This window comes from Triturus cristatus, chromosome 3_2 (genome assembly GCF_964204655.1).
Source record: "Triturus cristatus chromosome 3_2, aTriCri1.1, whole genome shotgun sequence".
NCBI classification, from domain to species: Eukaryota; Metazoa; Chordata; class Amphibia; order Caudata; family Salamandridae; genus Triturus; species Triturus cristatus.
In genome coordinates this window covers 999,175,377-999,197,116 of record NC_140584.1, presented here as the reverse complement: position 1 = coordinate 999,197,116, position 21,740 = coordinate 999,175,377, and the positions used below count along the sequence as shown (strand labels likewise).

Here is a 21,740-nt window from a genome sequence, read left to right as displayed (position 1 = left end):
CGCTGCGCGTACGTGAGGTGCACATGTTTTTGTAGGCGGAGTGGGCGTGGCCTCGTGCGAGTGGGCGTGGCCACAGGACCGGCTCACTCGCTGCTGGCGACAATTACTTGGGCGTTTCCCGCTGCAGCGATTAGCTCTGCTGCTAGGCGGTGAGGGTGTGAAATGAAGCCCCCAGTCTACGTGCAATTGGGTAAAAAAGGTAGGTTTCACAGTGAAAGTTTTTACACACAAGATAAGATTACAGCGCTAACTTTTTAAAAACAATGCTCCCGGCTGTGCCTCAGGAGTACAATCCAGTACCATCAATGCTCACGTGGCCCAGGCTAGCAGGGGGTCATGGTCGATGATGTGTGGAGAGTCTGTTTTGTTGCTGTCTGTTGGGGCTGTCCGGGTGTTGAAGCTGTTGTGGATGTCTGCTATCTTGCGGTGGAAAAAAGTGGTGAGGGAGTCGCATAGGGCTTGCGACGGCGGGATGTCGTTAGTGTTGGAGCTGGGGTTGGAGAGTTCCTTCACGATGTTGAAGAGCTCCTTGCTATTGTGTGCGTTGTTGTCAAGGTGGTCTTTGAAGGAGGTCCTCTTGGCAGTCCTGATGAGGTGATGGTGGTTGCGGGTGGCGTCCTTGTGGGCTACGAGGCTGTCCGGGGTCTGTTTGCTGTGCCATTTTTTCTCTAGTTTACGGCAGGCTCGCTTGGAGGCTAGGAGTTCTGTGGTGAACCAGCTGGCCCTCTTGCTGGTGTCTCTGTGGGGGGGTTTCTTCAGCGGGGCGAGGGTTTTGGCGCTGTCGTCGATCCAGCGTCTGAGGCTGTGGGCAGCGTCGTCTGTGTTGAAGGGTTCGGTGGGTGGGCTGAGAGCGAGGTTTGCGTGTAGTTGGTCTTCGGTGATTTTTCTCCAGCAGCGGCAAGGGATCTGTTGGGTGCGGTGGTGTGTGGTGGTGTGTGGTGGGTTTCTGGAAGGTGAAGTGGATGCAGCGGTGGTCGGTCCAGAGGAGTTCGGTGGTGTGGCTGAAGGAGACGTGGGGGCTTGAGGAGAAGACGGGGTCGAGCGTGTGGCGGGCGGAGTGGGTAGGCGTTGTGACGAGTTGCCTCAGTCCGAGGTTGGCGAGGTTATCGATCATGGTTGTTGAGTTGCTGTCGTTGTTGTTCTCAAGGTGAAAGTTCAGGTCTCCGAGGAGGATGTAGTCGGTGGAGGTCATGGCATGTGTGCTGATGAAGTCGGCGATGGAGTCACTGAACTGGGGTCAGGGTCCGGGGGGTCTGTAGACGAGGGTGCCTCTGAAGGTGGAGTTGGGGTCTGTGTGGATCTGGAAATGCATGTGTTCGGCGGTGCTGAGAGTGTCATTGGTGCTGGTCGAGACCCTGATGCTGTTCTTGTGGACAAGGCTTCTTGCACCGCATCCTGGAACACGTCTGCTGCTGAGGGTACTCCAAAACTCAGGCGTTTGAACCGGCGTAGCCCTACATGTGTCGAGAAAGTTGTTAGGTATCGACTCTTCTCCGCTAACACCAGCTGATGGTATCCTGAGTTCAGGTCCACTTTAAAGAACCCTTGCGCCCCGTTAATGTCCGCCACGATTTCATCTATGGTCGGAGTGATGTGCCTTTCTCTGCAGATCGCCTTGTTGGGTAGCCTCATGTCCACACATAGTCTGATGGCCCCAGGCTGTTTGGGCTTTGGTGCTATCACCAACGCCGATACCCACAGCGTCAGTCTTGACACTTTTTCAATCACTCCCTCTTTCTCTAGGTGCTCCATTTCAGCTTCCACCAGTGGGCGGAGATGAAACGGCACTCGGCGGTGTCGGAGGGCGCCTGGCTTGACGGTTTTATCAATGTGGAGCTGGACCTCCACTCCCTTCAGACATCCTAGTCCTCGGAAAAGTTCGGGAAACTTCGCTAGCACAACTTCTGCCTGCGACTGATGTATGTGCCTCGCAAACATTACTAGCCCCAGATCCTCAGCGGTGTGGCAACTCAACAGCGACTCTGCCCTGTCACAGGTAACATAGAATCTCGTGGGCGTTGCTCTGTCCCGGTGTTTGACTTCAACGTCAATTACCCCTTGGAGTGGGATTGGTGTATGTCTTCCATAGGTGAGTATTTTCGCTGCAGTGGGCATCAAACGAGGTTTGGGTCATAGCTCATTGTACTGCGCCGCGTCCAGGATGTTCACTGAAGCCCCAGTGTCAATTAGCGTTTGAATGCAATTGTTTCCTATCCATATCTGACATAGTGGAGGCGGTCTTCTGGTGGTGTTGACTCCCCGAATGTTCGACACTACAAAGACATTGTCATCGTCCTCTTATTCGGCTACTGTGAGTTTCTGGCACCTACTATCTAGCTCCTCCACTTCCTGGATAGCCTTGGCACTCCTATGGAATCTTGGGCCTTTAGGCCGGCTTGCGCCGGATCTTGCCGTACTCTGGCACATCTTTGCAAAATGTCCATATTTGTTGCACTTGAGACACCGACGCCCCTACGCCGGGCATCCCCTCTGGGCATGAGTCACAAACCCACAGTTCCTGCACCCTTGCTTGGTCTGTCGCTATTCGGTGCTTGTGCTGAGGCCTGTTCCTCTGTTGTACGTCTTCCTGATGGCATCCACTCTTTCCTCCTTGATGGGTGTCGGATATAGAGGTTGAGTATTCGTAGACCTCTTGGCCAACGCCACCTCCATCTCTCTGGCCCTGACATCTGCCAGCTTGTGCGATCTCCCCAGAACCAAGATATCGTCTAATGATATTCCGGGCTGTCTTATTATCAGCTTGGCAACTCTAGTGATTTGCACCCCTCGATGAGCTGCGCCCACGTCTCAAACTGCCGGTCAATTCCTACACAGGTACTCGCCAGCTTCCTCAGATGCACAAAGAATATATCAATCGACTCGCCCCCTTCTGCTTGGCCTGGTGCAGCTTGAAGTGTTCGAAATCCGTATTGACATGTGGATCAAAATGCCGGTTGAGGGCCCTGACCGCCTTCTCATAGCCATTGCCGTCTCCTGTGTCAGGTAGGTCTTGGAAGAGGTCATAGAGCTCATCTCCCCCCATCAAGAGTATGGTGGAGCGTTCCACGGCATTATCTGTTTCCCTGGTGGCCACGAAGTAGTTCTCCAGCTGGACTATCCGTTTCCGCAAACTGCAGTGCCGCTATTGCTGGGTCTGCAAGCTGGCTGAATTCCGGGAGGGCCTTCGCTGCCATATGCTCTGGTTTCACCCCTGCCGCTCACCCGTCCTGGGGCACAGCCGCTGCCTGTTGCGTGGCCATGGTGGCCTCTGCGTCACAAGTAAGCTAATGTCTAGGCAGGTCAGCCTTCGCACCGTCCCCCTTGGCGCCTTCAACAGCAGCTGTCTTCCTTCTGGGCCCTTATCTCTTATGCCGATGCTGCCAGCCTCTCTACGTTGTCTTTTGGGCCGTGCCCGAAACAGGTTCGTGGAGATTTGCACTCTGTTCCCCGGGTAGCAGCCTCCCTTCTCAGTTAAGGCCACGTGCTTCCCCCTGGCTCCTCTCTAGGCCCGTCGCGCCAGCTGGTGCTTCTGTGCGCTCACCGAGCGCTCCAGCCGCGTCTCCTGTCTGCTGCGCATGCGCGCCGATGAGAGGACCGGACACGCACCACTCAAAGGCCGCACCAACGTGAGACTGCACACATGGCCCTTGACAGCGCCGCAGCTGCCTGCCACACACTCGCGGTAACCTTACTGCGCTCTAAGTCCCTCACCAGCCTCGGGACACTGATTGCCTCGTACCAGCAGCGGGGGACGCCACTCTCCGTCTCGCGCCTTCGCACCGGCCACCAACGCCGACCTGCGTTGGGGTAGGCTGGCGTTTGCGAGCGTGCGAGTTCTTCACACTTCCCTCGTCGCCAGTGTAGTGGGGCACAAATGGGGGTCCCTGGGATTGAGGCTGGGGGTAGTAGCCGACTACTAATGTGGTAGATGCAGGGCAGCCCTACCTATACGGCGGCAGACAATAAGGGACACGTACACTCAGTTGCTTCGTCCGCGCCGTTAGCCACGTGCACTGACGTCGCTGTTTATTTATACCCCCAGGTCCGCAGATATAGCTGCAGAAGTCGGCAGTGTATGAGCAGGCTTGTCTTTTACAAATCGTACACAGGCTCCTGCAAACTTCCAGTGGCCTCAGTGTGTAGCCACGGAACCAGTATCAAAGTACGTAGTGGCTAGATTGAGGTGCTACCTCTCATTGCCCAAGGTACACTCCAGGATCCCATCACAGGGCTATAGGAAGTTTGGTTACAGTGAGGGCGCCTCTTGTCTACCGGCCCACCACTCAGGCAATATTGCTCCCCAAGGTAACCTATACTACACAACTCTTACCATTTAAGCCCCGGGTAAATCTGCGTCCGAGAGGAGGAAACACCCGTTTCCATCCTACGAAGAGCTGTAGACATAGAAAAGAGACAAGCGGTTGCACGGGAGCTTGCTGACAGAGAAGGTAATGAGTTTAACCATTAATTTAATATATAATTATTTACTAACACGGAGGATTTTTTTTATCAGTTTTCTAAATGCATTTAACTATTTTTGTAAGGTTCATTTATTTAAATGTTTGTTGTATATTCACAAACGTAGCACTTTGTAAATTATTATTTAAAAAGTATTTTTATAAACGTTAATTTTGCATTACATTTAGTAGCTTTTGGAAGTGGAAAAATGAAGTTTTAGCATGGCCACCAAATCATTCTGTCTGCAACAGCTGGTGAGCTGAGCTAGTTTCTGTGTCAATGGTCTGCTTGAATTTACACTGCTCTGCTTGCTTGAGCTCACTGCTATTTTCGGAAGCCTGCTCTGGGGGGCAGGGGCGGCGGCGGGGGTGTTTGCGGCAGCGACTTTAAAGCCCAGCTGCAGAGACCTTAAGTGACATAAGTGTAAGAGGCTATGGGTGCAGTGCCGAAAAAATGAAAGACGTGCGGCTGCCATTCATGCTATGTGAAGAAGCGCTGCGGACGTGAAGCCGCACTAATACAAACAGAACAAGCGCGGCCGCGCAGCCAAGTAGCTTTTGGAAGTGGAAAAATGAAGTTTTAGCATGGCCATCAAATCATTCTGTCTGCAGCAGCTGGTGAGCTGGGCTAGTTTCTGTTTCTATGGTCTGCTTGAATCTTCACTGCTCTGCTTGCTTGAGCTCACTGCTATTTTCGATAGCCTGATCTGGGGGGCAGGGGCGGGGGGCAGGGGTGTTTCCGGCAGCGACTTTAAAGCCCAGCGGCAGAGACCTTAAGTGATATAAGTGTAAGAGGCAATGGGTGCAGTGCCGAAAAAATTAAAGACGTGCGGCTGCCATCCATGCTGTGAAAAGAAGCACTGCCTGAAGAAGCGCTGCAGACGTGAAGCTGCACTAAGCATTAATAAAAACTTAACAAGCGCAGCCGCGTGACCACGAAAGTGAAAGCGTCACTGCTCGCTCCCGCAGGCAAAACGCTGTGGGATAAGAGAAATGCTGCTGCCCCTGCTCGTTCCCGACAGCAAACACTGTGGGAGTGACCAGTAAACAAGGTGGTGGGACATGCACCTGCATTTGGCCAATTGTGTGCTTTCATTTTTTGAAAGCCGCACGCAAGGCCAATAGGATTTCACAACCAGACGCACAAGCTTTCTGAAAGCTTTCTAAATGTCAGGAGTGATTACAAGAGGCCCTCTCCGCATGCGCGCTGCGCTAGTCGAGACCTAAAAATAACAACATCACCTTTAGAGTGCTGTTCCACAAAAAGGCTGTGATTCCTGCAAAACTGTACACACCCAGCTTTGAAGATGGGAATTTTGTTAGGGAATATCTAGAATTGGTTGCAATAACAAGAAAGCACCTGTGGGACGCTAGAGTTTTCATGCCATGAGAAGGACATGAGAAGAAGTAAACATTGTTTGCAGTTGATATGAATCCCAATATGGAAGAAAGCTACTACTATAACTTGATCTAAAATGGAAATCTAAAAGCTGAAGTACATTTTGAGAAAATACCTGGCAGTGAATGTGAATATGGTTTTATGGTTCTCTGTGTTTCAGAATGTCATCTAAATTGATCCCGCCAGACAGATTTTGTTTGGTTATCTTTTAAAATATTGTTAAAAAAAAAGAAATAGACACACTTCAAATTCATGATTTCTTAAGGAAACATAACTCCAAGAACTATTTTAGATGCATTTCCCATTGTCACACGACTCATAGAAGTCAGGATACAAAGGCTGCTCACTCTTGTTTTTAACATAGATTCACACTACATGGAAGAAACTCATAGCCCTGTAGCGTTTCCCGCGCACAACATCTATACAAAAACCTATAATCACATCTTTAAAAAAGTTGCAAAAAGGAAAGAATATAACAAAATACAGGTCCAAGATACTGTCTTACTCCCCCCATCACAAGCAGTTTGTATTCCATATATTTAATTAGCAAAATGTTATAGGATATGTTTAGAATTTTTTTTAAACTATATTCGAACATCCTTGTGAAAAACAACATTCTGTTTATTAAATATGTGAATGAAAACATGCTCCACAATAGGCACAGCTAAACAGACTACACAGTTTGTCCAAAAGTGTATAGCCATGTAAGGCGAACTTTTGTACAATGTTATATGAGTAAAATAAAAATGTTAAATTTGATTATGAGGTCTGCATCATTTATTCACATTAAAGCATGCGTATTTAACCTGTAAAATAAGATGTTCTAAAAGATGCCAAAAAGCGGTGAAAATTAAATTTACTACAGAAATGAAAAAGTAAAATTCTAACTGAAACATAACTATAAACATAAGTACTTAAAAATTCTGTCTTGCTGGACAGTGTCTGAAGAAGCAGTCACACCCTCATTTTGAATAACATCTTTTTTAGATTCCAGAGGTAGATCCTCAGCGCTCCTTTCGGGTGATAGCTGTGGGAAGAAAGGCAAAGTGAGCAGGTTCCAAAATACATTAGGTAGTTGGGTATTTGGAAGACTGTCATCTGGATTTCCAGCTGTTAATGTTATTATTACCGAAAATTGTAGAAATAATATAGGTCTGAGGGGCCACATAGAAATTTTCCAATCCTCTTGGAAATTTTGGACACAATTGAATCTGGGGTGAGGGAGGGCTTTGACTCTGTCGTACTTGTCTGAACCTACTACTGGCCAGCCTACGTAGAGGAATTTAACTTTCTCATTCTTTTCTAGGATGCAATGTCTATAAAGGTTAAGAGGGAGAGAGGTGGAGGAGGGGACAGAGAGAGGTACTAGGTCAGGGACTTAGTGATCGAGGTGGGGAGAGACACAAATTGTCTCTTGTTGTCCTTACATATCCCGGGGGATGTCATGCTTCATCATCGGGCGGTTGCTCCTCGTTTTTTATCCTGCCAAGGGTACCTCATCATTAAAACTCTCTTTTGGTAACCCGTAGGCAGTTTTAACACACACTGCACGCACAACCTTCACCTCTCACAGAGGACGTTTACCCACACACCTACATGCACCCATCAGCAGTTCTCTAAAAAGATCTCCACCAAAGAGCCCCTTCGGGGGACCCACAGGGCATTGCACCGCCGGCCCGACGAGGAGCAACCGCCCTATGATGAAGCGTGACATCCCCCGGGATGTGTGAGGGCAACAAGAGACAATTTGTGTCTCTCCCCACCTCGATCACCAAGTCCCTGACCTAGTACCTCTCTCTGTCCCCTCCTCCACCTCTCTCCCTCTTAACCTTTGTAGTGTAGGTTGACTCTCCGCAACACTCACTACGGAACAGTGCCCCCCCCTTTTTGATTACCTAACTAAAAATGCAGCAACATGTGTTGCCGCGTAATAGAAGGTCCTTCATAAAGGTTGATTGGTCACCTTTCTGATGCTTATTTCTGTATTTAAGTGTCAAAGTGGTACTAATGAGGTAAAACCTTTGTCCAGAAACTGTATGGGAATGCCAAAATAATTAAATAATATTAAGAGAAAATGTGCCACATTATGCCACATAATTTGATTTTCTTGACGCATAATTGAATCACTCCTGCTGCATAATTTTGTCCTCCCCTGCTGCTTAATTCCAGTGGCCCTGGCTCTAACAGCTATCTGCTTCTTGTCACAGGGTTTTTAAAAAAAAATACTGGGTCATTGGAGTGTCCCAAGCTTTTCTGATAAGTCCATCTTCAATTACCAGGTTTACTCGGCTTTGTAGTAGAAAATCATTGATGAAAATTGTCAGAATCCCTTCTAAACTTTTATATGTGGTAACTTTCAGGATAGTACTGTGTAAAGATCTTGCTAGCAAACAGTGTTGGTTGGAGTTTGGGTTAAAACACTAGGAGCATTTTCGAAATGTTTCTTTATAATATGTATTTTTCCGCAAGTTGAACAGATAGGCTAAAATGCAAGAGAATGTGCGCTGCAGTCTGGTGTCCATAGCTGAGTCAAGGAGCATATCATCCTCAATACCCGCAAAGCAGTGTTTTGCAGTCGCTCATCAGCGTCAGTTTATCAAACAATACTCAAGGTTTTATACAAAGGCATAGTTGTATTTTCCCACCATTTTATTTCCCAGACGATGCAAGGCTGTTCTACCATATTATATTTTTAATTTTCGCAGTCAATTGCAGCAGAACATTGGTTCAGCAGATCCTTAAGACTGTCAAAATTGATTTTGATGTTGTTAACATTTAGCATGATACATTTGATTTTCATACAGAATACATTTTTGGATGTGGAAAATGAGGAACTCTTGACACATATTAAACTATGAGTTCATCATGATCTAACTCACTGATGGATTCTCTAAAACATCCCCAAGCTGTACGTCTTCAACCCCAGGATTGCTCACAAGAATAATAGTCTGTTTGGTGAAACAGACACCTGTCCTGAAGTTTATCCAGCATATGTAAAGCTCCAAATAAGCATGAGCAGTTGTGAAATATGCTATGAAGATGTTTATATTGTTACATGCTGTTTGGTGCTCTATTGTGCATTTACAACACAAAGTAGTGGTTTTGTCATGTAAACCCACAGCTGGACACTTCATGACATAACCCGAAAAGAGACTTTACACAGTTTGTCAGGATCTGTGATGATTGTAGTCTGACTAGTTTGTTCGTTGGCCATATTTTCCCCAGAGAGAATACAGGCAAAGTTTAACGAGCTGGAATATGGCGAGGTTAACTTCAATGTATTCGGGTCTCAACTGAATATCCTTGTGAGCGTAGTAATCATCAATATATTTTTGCTTTGTGGTCTCGTTGGTTTACCTTTCCAGAAACCCTGACGCTTCCTGCTTACCTCTGAGAAATACGTTAATTTGGTCAAAAACAGAATTCAAGCGTAGACAAAGACTATGGTCTGATTAAATGCCAAGTTTACCCTCCCAGGAGGCTTTATTTCCCTTTTTATGCCACGCAGAGTTGAGGGTAAGATAATGTTTTCTCTGTGTTGCACGTGCGCAGAAAGTAAACAGACTACTGACTTTAGACACTCAGACAAGGAAAGGTCAATCACAGGGACATAGTGTACCGCTGAGGTGCAAGTTGCCCTGGAAAAAGGTTACAGACTTGACAAATACATGAAATATGGCACTTTGAGCAGACTGTGTTTCACTTTGCAGCGGCCACATCCTAAACAGTCCACTTTGGGGAAGCACGGAATCAGACCCTCCATTGCCATTTGGGGCAGTGTAAATCAGTTTTGTGTATTACAGAATAGTTTACAGCATGGACATTTCACTTTCGGAGCAATGTCTACGATGCACTCATTCCACCGACGCATTTTAAGATACATTTCACAAGAATGAACATACTGTGGGTTGTAGATGTGATTGCAATGTCTTCACATGTACTTAGTGACTAAACCCCCTTCAGAAAATGCCCTTTAGATTCAAGATACCATAAAAGTGATTTTCATAATGTAGAATCTAAATAGTCTTACTTCTCACACACTTTCCGGATGTGAAATACTTACACAAGCTGATGTGGTAAATAACTTTTAAGGCCATGTCGAAGTAATTTTCATACAAGCACAATTCTACAAAACCCACCAGTCTGCCTAGGGTTCTTTCAAGATCAGCGTGGGCTTGCGACGCTGTAGACGGTTCACTGAGAGAATATTGATGTAAAAAATATAGATGTAAAAAATATCGATGAAAAAATATAGAATGCAAAAATATCGACTCCCTATACTTAAACAGGCAAGTACAATTAAATCACTGGTAAAAATATAGTTGCACAAAATATCGATATATATATATAGCGTCACCTCAGCCAATCGAAGAGGGGCTTTCGCTATAAAAGTGGGCTGGACAACCATTTAAAATTTTGGCGGCATCTGAAGAAGTTTAAAAAACGAAACGCGTCATGCCGATGGCAATGAATAAAGAGCGGATGATCTGATAACCCGTGTGTGCTCTGCTTTCTTCAACTTTGGAGGGAGAGTGGTTTGGATATATATATATATATATATATATTTCTTTCTGTGAAGATGCACTCCTGTCGGAAAACGTAGCCCTCCGAGGGGTGGCACAGCGCCGGTGGAGTAACCCGGTAATTTAAATCCTTGAAAAACGGAGTTCCAACTGTGCTCTCAGGTCAGGGAAAAAGACACCACACCATCCAAGTTGCTTCAAGGGGGTTTATTGCTTCATAAACCCAACGTGACGCGTTTCACCCTCTACGGGCTTGCTCACACACCGTTATGCTACCGGACCATCGTATACATACTAAATTTGTATAGGCATCGACATTGAAAGAGGACTTTTGCAAGGGTTATTCAGCGCCATATTGGAACAGTAAATATTTGCACAAATGACAGTATTTTGTAGGCGCCATTATATAACAGTAACACGACTCGTGTATTGAGTCCAAACATACTCTTTGCTTGTTTGCAAATGGACACTCGTGGACTGTGTCAAGACATGCTTTGTAATTTAAACTTAGACACTCAAATACTATGGAAAATTGACTCATTTGTAGATGGAAAAGACTGAAACTCGCTCCTATAGAGATAAGGTTATTCAGCGCCATTTTGGAACAGTAATTGTTTGAACAAATGAAAGCATTTCGTAGGCGCCATAATACAACAGTAAAACGACTCGTCTGTTGTGTCCAAACATGCTTTTTCTTGTATGCAAATGGACACTCGTGGACTGTGTCAAGAGGTGCTTTATAATTAATGCATAGACACTCAAATCCTGGGAAAATTAACTCGTTTGTAGATGGAAAAGACTGTATCTCGCTCCTAGTGAGAACAGATGTCGTCCACTACAATAATGCGGTGCCGTGAGATGAGGCTGAAGGGCGCTTAATTGCTCTTTGTGTAGTACAGTGTCATCAATCGCTCCCAGTGAGCTTAGTTCTAGGGCGTTGAATGAGCACTGGTATAGCCTAAGGGGCATCACAGGGACTATCTTTGCGCAATATGGTAGATTTTATGGTAGATTTACGCAATTGTTCTCTTTGTATACATCTAATCACGCATCATGGTATCGTACGTTAAATGGGAGCAAGTATGTGTGTGCCCTCTATCTGTATTACTCATTACTGGTGCACCCTATTCCCCGTTTGCTTCCAAGCATGTTGGTTGAGACAATTAACTATGTTGATCTACAAACCACATGTATGTTGAAGTGTTGGCTTTGACTCTGGTGTCTTGGGTCTAACTGGTGTTAAAAGCAACAGCCTGTCATGCCTGCCCTTATGATTGCCTTGCAACATGCTTGGAAGCAAACGGGGAATAGGGTGCACCAGTAATGAGTAATACAGATAGAGGGCACACACATACTTGCTCCCATTTAACGTACGATACCATGATGCGTGATTAGATGTATACAAAGAGAACAATTGCGTAAATCTACCATAAAATCTACCATATTGCGCAAAGATAGTCCCTGTGATGCCCCTTAGGCTATACCAGTGCTCATTCAACGCCCTAGAACTAAGCTCACTGGGAGCGATTGATGACACTGTACTACACAAAGAGCAATTAAGCGCCCTTCAGCCTCATCTCACGGCACCGCATTATTGTAGTGGACGACATCTGTTCTCACTAGGAGCGAGATACAGTCTTTTCCATCTACAAACGAGTTAATTTTCCCAGGATTTGAGTGTCTATGCATTAATTATAAAGCACCTCTTGACACAGTCCACGAGTGTCCATTTGCATACAAGAAAAAGCATGTTTGGACACAACAGACGAGTCGTTTTACTGTTGTATTATGGCGCCTACGAAATGCTTTCATTTGTTCAAACAATTACTGTTCCAAAATGGCGCTGAATAACCTTATCTCTATAGGAGCGAGTTTCAGTCTTTTCCATCTACAAATGAGTCAATTTTCCATAGTATTTGAGTGTCTAAGTTTAAATTACAAAGCATGTCTTGACACAGTCCACGAGTGTCCATTTGCAAACAAGCAAAGAGTATGTTTGGACTCAATACACGAGTCGTGTTACTGTTATATAATGGCGCCTACAAAATACTGTCATTTGTGCAAATATTTACTGTTCCAATATGGCGCTGAATAACCCTTGCAAAAGTCCTCTTTCAATGTCGATGCCTATACAAATTTAGTATGTATACGATGGTCCGGTAGCATAACGGTGTGTGAGCAAGCCCGTAGAGGGTGAAACGCGTCACGTTGGGTTTATGAAGCAATAAACCCCCTTGAAGCAACTTGGATGGTGTGGTGTCTTTTTCCCTGACCTGAGAGCACAGTTGGAACTCCGTTTTTCAAGGATATATATATATATATATATATATATATATATATATATATATATATATATATATATATATATATATATATATATATATATATATAAAATAAAAAAAATACATATTAAATATATTAAATATATTACATTATAAAATTCATTTAAAAAAGTAGATTTTATATACATTTGAACAAATATAATAAATAAACTTAATTAAAAAAGTTAAACACATACATAATAATTAATATATATATATTTACTTTAAAACAATTAATAAACTATTAATTGTATTTTATAATTTTAAAATTATGTAACAATTTACATATATATATATATATATATATATATATATATATATATATATATATACACCAATAACACATTCTATTAAAAAAACATTCTATTTTAAATTAAAACATTAAACTATTTAAAAATCTTTAAACTTTAATTTACCACTCCAGTCAGTGCAACAGTAGAAAAAGTGTTGGATAGCGGAGGGGTAAAATTTACTATTCCCACTCCAGTCAGTGCAACAGTAGGGAAAGTGTTAAATAGCGGAGGGGTACATATTACTATTCCCACTCCAGTGAGTGCAACAATAGGGAAAGTGTTGGATAGCGGAGGAGTACAAATTACTATTCCCACTCCAATAAGTGCAAAAGTGTTGGATAGCGGAGGGATAAAAATTACTATTCCCACTCCAATAATTGTAACAGTAGGGAAAGTGTAGGATAGCGGAGGGGTGAAAACTACTATTCCCATTCCAGTGAGTGCAACAGTAGGGAAAGTGTTGGATAGTGGCGGAATATAGGCGTTTACATCGCATGCGTTTACAACGCATGCGATTACAACGCGGTCATTACAACGACCGCGTTGTTACATCGCAGTACCATTACAACGCAAGCCGTTACAACGACTTGCTGTAGGGGCGTGCTGGACTTAGGAATAGTATAATTTACTATTCCAACTCCAATGTGTACAACAGCAGGGAAGGTGTTGGAACAGTAAATAATACTATTCCTTAGTTTAGAGCACCCCTACAGCAAGTCGTTGTAACGACTTGCGTTGAAATGGTACTACCGTGTAACAACGCGATCGTTGTAACGGCGGGATAAAATTTACTATTCCCACTCCAGTCAGTGCAACAGTAGGGAAACTGTTGGATTGCGGAAGGGTAACAATTAATATTCTCACTCCAGTCAGTTCAAAATTAAAGACAAACAAAATATTAACAACAAAAATATTTTCAAAACATATAATAAATAAATAAATATGTAAATATGTTAAAAATTAAAATACACATTTTTAATATGAAAAAATGAAAAAAACATATAATGGTAAAATGCATATGACAAATACCTACAAATATTATATGAAATACATTTAAAAATAATTAGCTAACAAATAAATATTTGAATTAGAAATTATTTAGAAACATAAACATTAATTATTACATAAATTTACTTTTTTATATTTCCCACCCTACAACACCACACAATTCACAACCCACATCTAAATTTAAAAAAAATGTACTTCCATAATCAACATAATTAATTACCCCTCACCCCATGAATACCATTCCGACGGACACGTACCCGTAGCCGGTCCGTCCTGTAGAGTAAGTACGATGCGCATAACTGCCAAAAACAGGACCGACACGTAGGCTGTGAGTCAAGCTCCATTCCTCGAGCCGTAACTCCTAACGCTGAACCGAGTCGCCCGGAAGCAGTATCCATAGCAGTTTCCGGCATGACAAGTACGATGCGTACTTCCTACGCGCCGGATGGGTCGCCACGTACGGGACGTCACAGCATCCGGAAAACAAGCATATCAGCTACGATTCGCGCCATAACTCAATCCACGGCTACGAGACGGACCAGCTTGCAGCGGGTACGAGACGGAGCAACAAGCAGCGTGTACGACATGAACACATCATGAATCCCATCGTGCAGGTCATACCAGTTCTCTACATCTATGACCGGCTCAGGAACCGACGCCGACGCCGGTAAGTCAGACACCTCCCACATAAACAAACGACACGTACCTGCAAAATGGCACACACACACAGGGGATCCACATGCTGGCCACTAACAACAGCCCACCATAGGAGTTGCATGGCCAGCACCACTAACACCCCCACCCATTGGGGACCTGTTGCCCATCACTACTGCCACCCCCAGTCATAGGGCTTATGTTGCTCATCACTACTGCCACCCCCAGACATAGGGAACCTGTTGCCCATCACTACTGCCACCCCCACCCATAGGGCTTATGTTGCCCAGTACTACTGCCACCCCCGTTCATAGGAGACCTGTTGCCACCCCCAGCCATAGGGCTCATGTTGCCCATCACCCCTGCCACCCACACCCATAGGGCTCATGTTGCCCATTACTACTGCCACCCACACCCATAGGGACTATGTTGCCCATCACTACTGCCACCCCCAGCAATTGGGCTTATGTTGCCCATCACTACTGCCACCCCCAGACATAGAGGACCTGTTGCCCATCACTACTGCCACCCCCAGCCATAGGGCTTATGTTGCCCCTCACCCTTGCCACCCCCAGCCATAGGATGGGTGATGCGCCACACATCCAGCATACTCCAACATCAGGTATGTCAGCAAAATACACCCCCCCCTAACATCATGACAACAGTGTGTAGTCTGTGACAAATGCCCACAACAGTGATTATGACTTCGAACATACAATGTAACTAACAGCACATGTGTGACCAACCCATGAGTGTGACATACTCAAGGCAAGCATCACTGTAGCACTGTGGCAATGTAAAAAGAACACCCCTTCACTGTGTAGAACAGAAGTTAAGTGGGGGCTTCCAAAATGCAGCAGAAGTTGAGCATTGCGGCGATGGGGACTAAACCCCCCTCATCACAGTGACCAAAAGGTAAGTTTCATCATGGTCAAAGCTGCAAATAACAAACAGCATGTATGATCCCTGCTCCCAACACATTAAACACTTCTGGGGCAAACTAGTGGTTGTGTACCATTCCCACAGAGATGTGGTGAGGCTAATAGTGCTGTGAAAACATAACACACTCTCGGCCATGTGCAGACTAGCACCACACATGGGGGCTGACAATGCATACAGTGTACAATGACACAAGAGCAGAAGTGATCATCACCAAGCATGCACACATCTCGAAAATAGACACACTAATCAAACCAACATGTGTAGACTGTAGGTGTCAGCTCACAAAATCACATTCCATGCCAGCAATGGCACCTAACAACCAGGATGAATGTGCACAATGATGTGATATGACTCACAGGGACAGCAGGCAAAATCACAGAAACAGCATCCAGACAAAGGCCCACAACAGCAATACCAATGCACTGGTGCAGATGCACAAACCCAAACAGGCAACCTCACACTGCACATCTGACACAGCATGTGTGTGTCACAGTATCCCCAGGCAACTACACAACACATGAGGGGGGCTGAACCACAGGGACACAGATGTGGACAGTGCCATAGAAAAGTAAACCATCATTGGGACACCCTCAGTGGGCAATCAGGCATTGGGAGATGAGAGGGAGCACAACAGACACATGTGACACAAGCTGGAATGAACACCAACTAACACAGCAAGAGACTGACACACAACAGCACTACCCACAGGGACCAGACATTGGGGTGACACAAGCATGCATGACACCTCCACTGTGATGACAAAGGCAGATGTCGTACAAACTGGGAAACCCAGACATGTGTCCTGTGCCACAAATGTACATCACACATACACAAACACAAATGACTCAGCATGGCCCCTCATCCATGGACAAACGGGAGCTAGGGAACCATCCATGCAAACATTTACATCAGTTCACCCTCAACACCATACACCCTGAGCTGCAACAATGTGTATCTGTGAAGCCCACATGGACAGGTGACATTGCACATGCACCCATGACAAACACAGGAATGTTGGGAGGAACTAAGGTGCACAGACACATCACACAAGGATAGTTTACAACCCTGGGGAATGACAGACATACTGCACAGTATGCGGTACATGACCATGACCTCAAAGCTCACGTAACCTTCAGAATCCCTGCCACAGTCCCAGGACAATGCAGAAGCCAAGGAGAACCACAAGGCACACATGCTGACACCTGCCAGCATTGCAGCCATGAACCCGACAAGTGGGAGCAGTCACACACACATACAAATGTCTCAATCACTGAAAGGTACCACCTAGGGACAACTACATGATTTAGCAAATAAACAGGTGCCTTAGGGAACCCTGACTGTGTCCCATCTGTGTCTGACAACATCATCACCACTCAGAACTAACAAATCCCAATGATGATACACCAATTAACAGTAGTGTGTCATGCACCTACACATCTGGTAGCCCATTGGAAAAGTAGTGGGATGAACCCAGTACCACTCAGCAAGCATCAACAACAGGAACATATCAAGGGAACACTGTCTGTGTATGAAAAGGGATGTGGACACACACACCTGCTCATACAACACACACCATGGGCCCAGGCCATGTCACTGGACAACACACTTACTTGAGGGGACCCAACTCCTGTGGAAGCCCAGCTGTGCCAAATATATTCACCGCACGTCTCATTCATGTCTGCAGAACACTTGGTCAGTCAGCCATCAGTTACCACACAATGAAGGCTCTGGTCACAACAGCCTGGGTACGGGAGTCTCCCCTAAGTCATCGGAACATACCCAAAACATATGTCTAGCAAGTTGGACCGAGTTGCTCCTATGCCAATGATGCCCACACCTGTAGGTCCAGTGTTGATGAGCACAAAGTCTGTGGAAGTGACAAATTGGACAATGGGAAGCACATCATATGCGCATGGGTGCAAGCCAGAGATGTGACCATGCAAATGAAATGTTCACAGAGATGTCTACAAATAGTTGATCCTGACACACCCAGGTAGCTGCAAAGGATGACATGGATACCCACCAGAATAGGATACATATCTCACGGACCACAGGGAGTACCTCACAGCAACACATCAGTATTCAACATTGGAAACCAAGCATCACAGGTGCAAGGGCATGTTAAACATCATCAACATAATGTACAGCTAAATCTAGTTCACAGGGATAAAGAAAAAAGCTTTATTCAGCATATTAAAAGTTAAACGTCTGTTCAAACAAAAGGCCAATGGCCAGTCCATGTCCAAATGCCAAGGAGTGAACTAGAGTGACAACTGTCACACCTTGCTTGCCTGCACTGCTAAGGACCGGGGTCATTCCCTCGGAGGGGCATACATGGGGGAAGGCCAGGCACCGCAGGGACAGGATCAGGGCGTAGCAGAAGGAGGCAGTGAAGAGGTGGTGGATGCAGGCGAGACACTTGCAACTGCAGTGGAGCTGACTGAAATGGTGGGTGCTGTCACAACTGTGGGGCACAAGTTAGATGGGGTGGGTGCCGGCACAACTCCAGTGGGCAGGTCAGATGGAGTGGATTGGGTCACCACTGCATTGCCCAAGTCAGACGGGGTGGTCGTGGACTCCAATGCAGTGCCTACATCCATGGGAGCGGAATGGGGTGCAGGTGTGGTCGGCAGGGCGGGGGGGACACAGTCCCCACATCAGTGGCACCAACAGACTGACCAGGTGTGGAGGAGCAAGTGCTAGGGGGGATGGCCGTAGCATTTTGGGGATGGTGTATCTGTGGGTGGGGGAACCCGGGGCAGGGAGTGGCGGGGGAACCTCTGGAGTGGTGGCCTGGGGGATGGAGGACGGAGACTTTGCCTTGGAGCTGCGTGGTGGCGGGGGAGTCTTGCTCTTCTGGCACCGGGGGGACTTGCGGGTGGGGGTCTCTGTCTGACTGTGCCTGGAGGAGGGTGTTCAGGTGTGAGGGGCACTCCCCTCTGTGTGTGGGGACTTCCTCTTCCCCTTGTAATCAGGATCTGCTGGGTCGGTGGGGAAGAGGCCAAGGTCACAGAGGAAGAGCTTCTGGGGAGATGGGGTTGCAGGTGATGCAAGGGAAGGGGGCTGGGAGGGAGAGGTCTCGAAGGACTGCGGAGTGATTGTGGATGACTGTGTGTGTGTCTGCAAACCAGCCCCTGTGAGTGTGGTATCAGTCCCCTGTGCTTGCTTGTGTGCACGTCTAGACCTTGGTTTGGGTGTTTGTGTGCTTGGGCCAGGTAGGCTGCTAGGAATCGTGGGTGGTGCAGGGGTAGGAGGTGTGCGGGACTGTTGGAGGAGGGACACTGCTGCCATCAGGGAGTAGGCCACGGACTGATTGGTCCTCTGTAGGGCAGACATGCCCGAGGAAATGCCCTCCATGAAGGACACCAGTTGTGTCAACAGATCTGTGTGAGCATGGAGGACCTTCAGCATCGACGTCTGCCCTACATGGATCTGTCTAAGTCCACAGACTCCTCACTCAGGGCAGCAGGGGACACAGGGGCAGGGGGATGCAGTTCCTGGCACAAAGGAGACATGCTCACGAACACGGGAGCCTACAGGGATCTCTGGGATGAGAGCCGATGGGAGGGTGGTGGTGGTGGTGGCGGGGACAGCTTCACTAGCTTGGGTTTGGTGGCTGCTGACACCCGCCTCCACAAGGGAGTCATCCTCAGAGCTGCTGTGGCCCTCAGCTGGGGGGATGGTGCTGACGACTCCTCTGTGTGGCTCCACTCGCCCTCCATGCCACTGGGTCCACCCGACTCCTCTCCTTCTGTCCCTGTAAGGCTCTGTGGCTCCTCCTGGTCCATGAGCTGTCCCCTCCTGTGGCCGTGGATGTATCTGGATAGGAATAGGAAGTAAGAGAACAACATCAGTCACCTGCACCAACTGCACACACCACAGTGAGTACATCACATCACAGGGCAAGCCCTGGCATCATCAGCTGAACACAGCTCAAAGTGCCAACACTGTTTAGACTAGGCCAATTGTCATTCTCAACATCAACCATGGCACACATATCCCTCCTTGACTTTCACACATATGTCTGTTGCATGTTGGATGCTAACACCCCAATGTGCCAACATGCACCACCCACACATTAGTTGTACATGCAAGTGAACATGTAGCAGTATGTCACTATACACACAGCACATCTCTTGCTACTGACTCGATACAGGTGTCCGGATGGAGGGATGAGCAGAGACTCATTACACATGCTTGTGATGCATGCCAGCAACACACACTATGATGTTCTCATGTCCTGATGGGCAATGCCACAATGGGGTGCATGGTGCACACTTGAACACAATGCAGGATCACTCATAGCAAGTTAAATGCCATGGCACTGGGATGCTCTGAAAGTCAGTCAACACTGTCTCCTGTCACAGGGGCAGGGCATCCAGACAACATCAATATGCACTGACTCACATTCCTAGCTCAGGGGTAAAGCTAACTCTGCAGATGACCGGCGCACTTGCCCATTCCATGCAAACAACATATCCAGGACCCAGAAGACCCCACATCATGCAAATCAGACATATGAGTCTCTGCAAACACAAATCCCTGGACATTAACACATCACAGTCTGCCATGCATGTAACCCATCTGCATGAAGGACACAGTTGCATACACCATTGTGCGCTGTCAGATGATCACACACCTATATGTCACACAGGTGTTGCCTCTCACAGTCACATCTCAGATGTCATGCTGACCCTCTGAATCATGGACACCCCAGTTGTACGTAACAACAAGCCACACCCTAATGACACAGAGGTAGACACCTGAGGGCACATGTCACTAAGCACAACCTGCAATTTCATACACAGGAGTGGGATTACAGAGTGTTTCTAAATGCCCTTGAGGAGGCATGACTGGCCAGGTCTACGTGAAACAAGGTTAGGCCCTGGACAGTAGTCAGGTGGCTAAGCAAGTGTGACATACTTGATATACATACTCCTGAGGCCCAAAAATTGGAGTCCCCTGCTGCATGGGTTTGTTTGGAATACCCCAGCCACATGTTGCGAGTCAGACCAGCTATTGGAACACGTCTCAAGGGCACACACAGATCACATGTTAGATCTCAGGCATTGTGTAAACAATTGACCCACCCATGAAACACACAACAGAGTCACGGGAACAGATGCTGACCGGTAGCTGAAGCATAGCTGACTGCGGGGACACAGTGCCCTAGTGACACAAGCAACAGACTGTAGGGGCCACACCTGTGGAACAGATGAGGAGGGTGCATCACACAATTGAGGGACATGAGTATTGGACTACAAGACCTACGTAATGTGGAAGTGTGACTAGGCCAAAAGACTGCTATTAGCATGTCAGACATAGTACACAGATCAGGCATGGACGTACCCCCTTCCTGCTGCTGTCTGGCCTTCAGCTGCCTATCCAGGTCTGGGAAGACCACCGCCAGTATCCGGAGCATGTGGGGAGTCAGGGTCCGGTGTCCGCCCCTCCTGCATGGAGGTGACAGCTTCAGCTGGACTCTAGCTATCCTCCGGGTCCAGCCCCGAAGGTCCTGCCACCTCTTCTGGCAGTTGCGGATCCGTCGCTTGTAGACCCCCAACAAACGAACAGCCCGGCGATGGTCAGCCAGATCTCCTGCTTCTGGTGGGCATCAACCTGTGAGGATGACAAATTGAAAAGTACATTAACACACATGCCCCAGATTTGTGCAGCACACATTTGGATATACATGTCATCATCACAAAGGGAAATGAATTACACAGATAGTGCAACCATGGGGATGGAAAATTCACCTGCATGTCTGACATGTTAACAATGCCAGGATAGTTTAAGCTTGCACTAATGCACTATAGCAGCAGGAAACCTATTCATTACATGTACCTAAACACTTTGGGGGATGAAAGGAGTCAGAGAGAATGCTTGCCACTGGTGTACACACTGCTAGTACTGCTAGTCAGACAACATGCATAATTAGGAAGGCAGTGGACTGCACACTCACCTGCTCCCCGGGTTTCCCATAGAGCTTGCTGTACTCTGGAAGGAGCCCGTCCAGCAGGGCCTGGTTCTCCTCCTCAGTGAAGGCTGGGGCCCTCTCCAGAGTACGTGCCATAGCAGGAGCCAGAGGATGCAGAGACAGCAGCAGTGGTAGCTGGGATGTGGTCCAGTAGTATGTAGTGCAG

General features: G+C 46.8%; 1 long non-coding RNA gene across 1 annotated transcript in view; it reads left to right on the top strand.

Moving 5' to 3' along the window:
* The first annotated feature begins 3,571 nt into the window (after positions 1 to 3,571).
* Positions 3,572 to 21,740, top strand: part of LOC146858979 (uncharacterized) — an 86,018-nt gene continuing 67,849 nt past the window's right edge. Inside the window, exon 1 of the long non-coding RNA XR_014979719.1 lies at positions 3,572 to 4,448. This is a non-coding gene — a long non-coding RNA (uncharacterized LOC146858979). The remainder of the gene's footprint in view (positions 4,449 to 21,740) is intronic.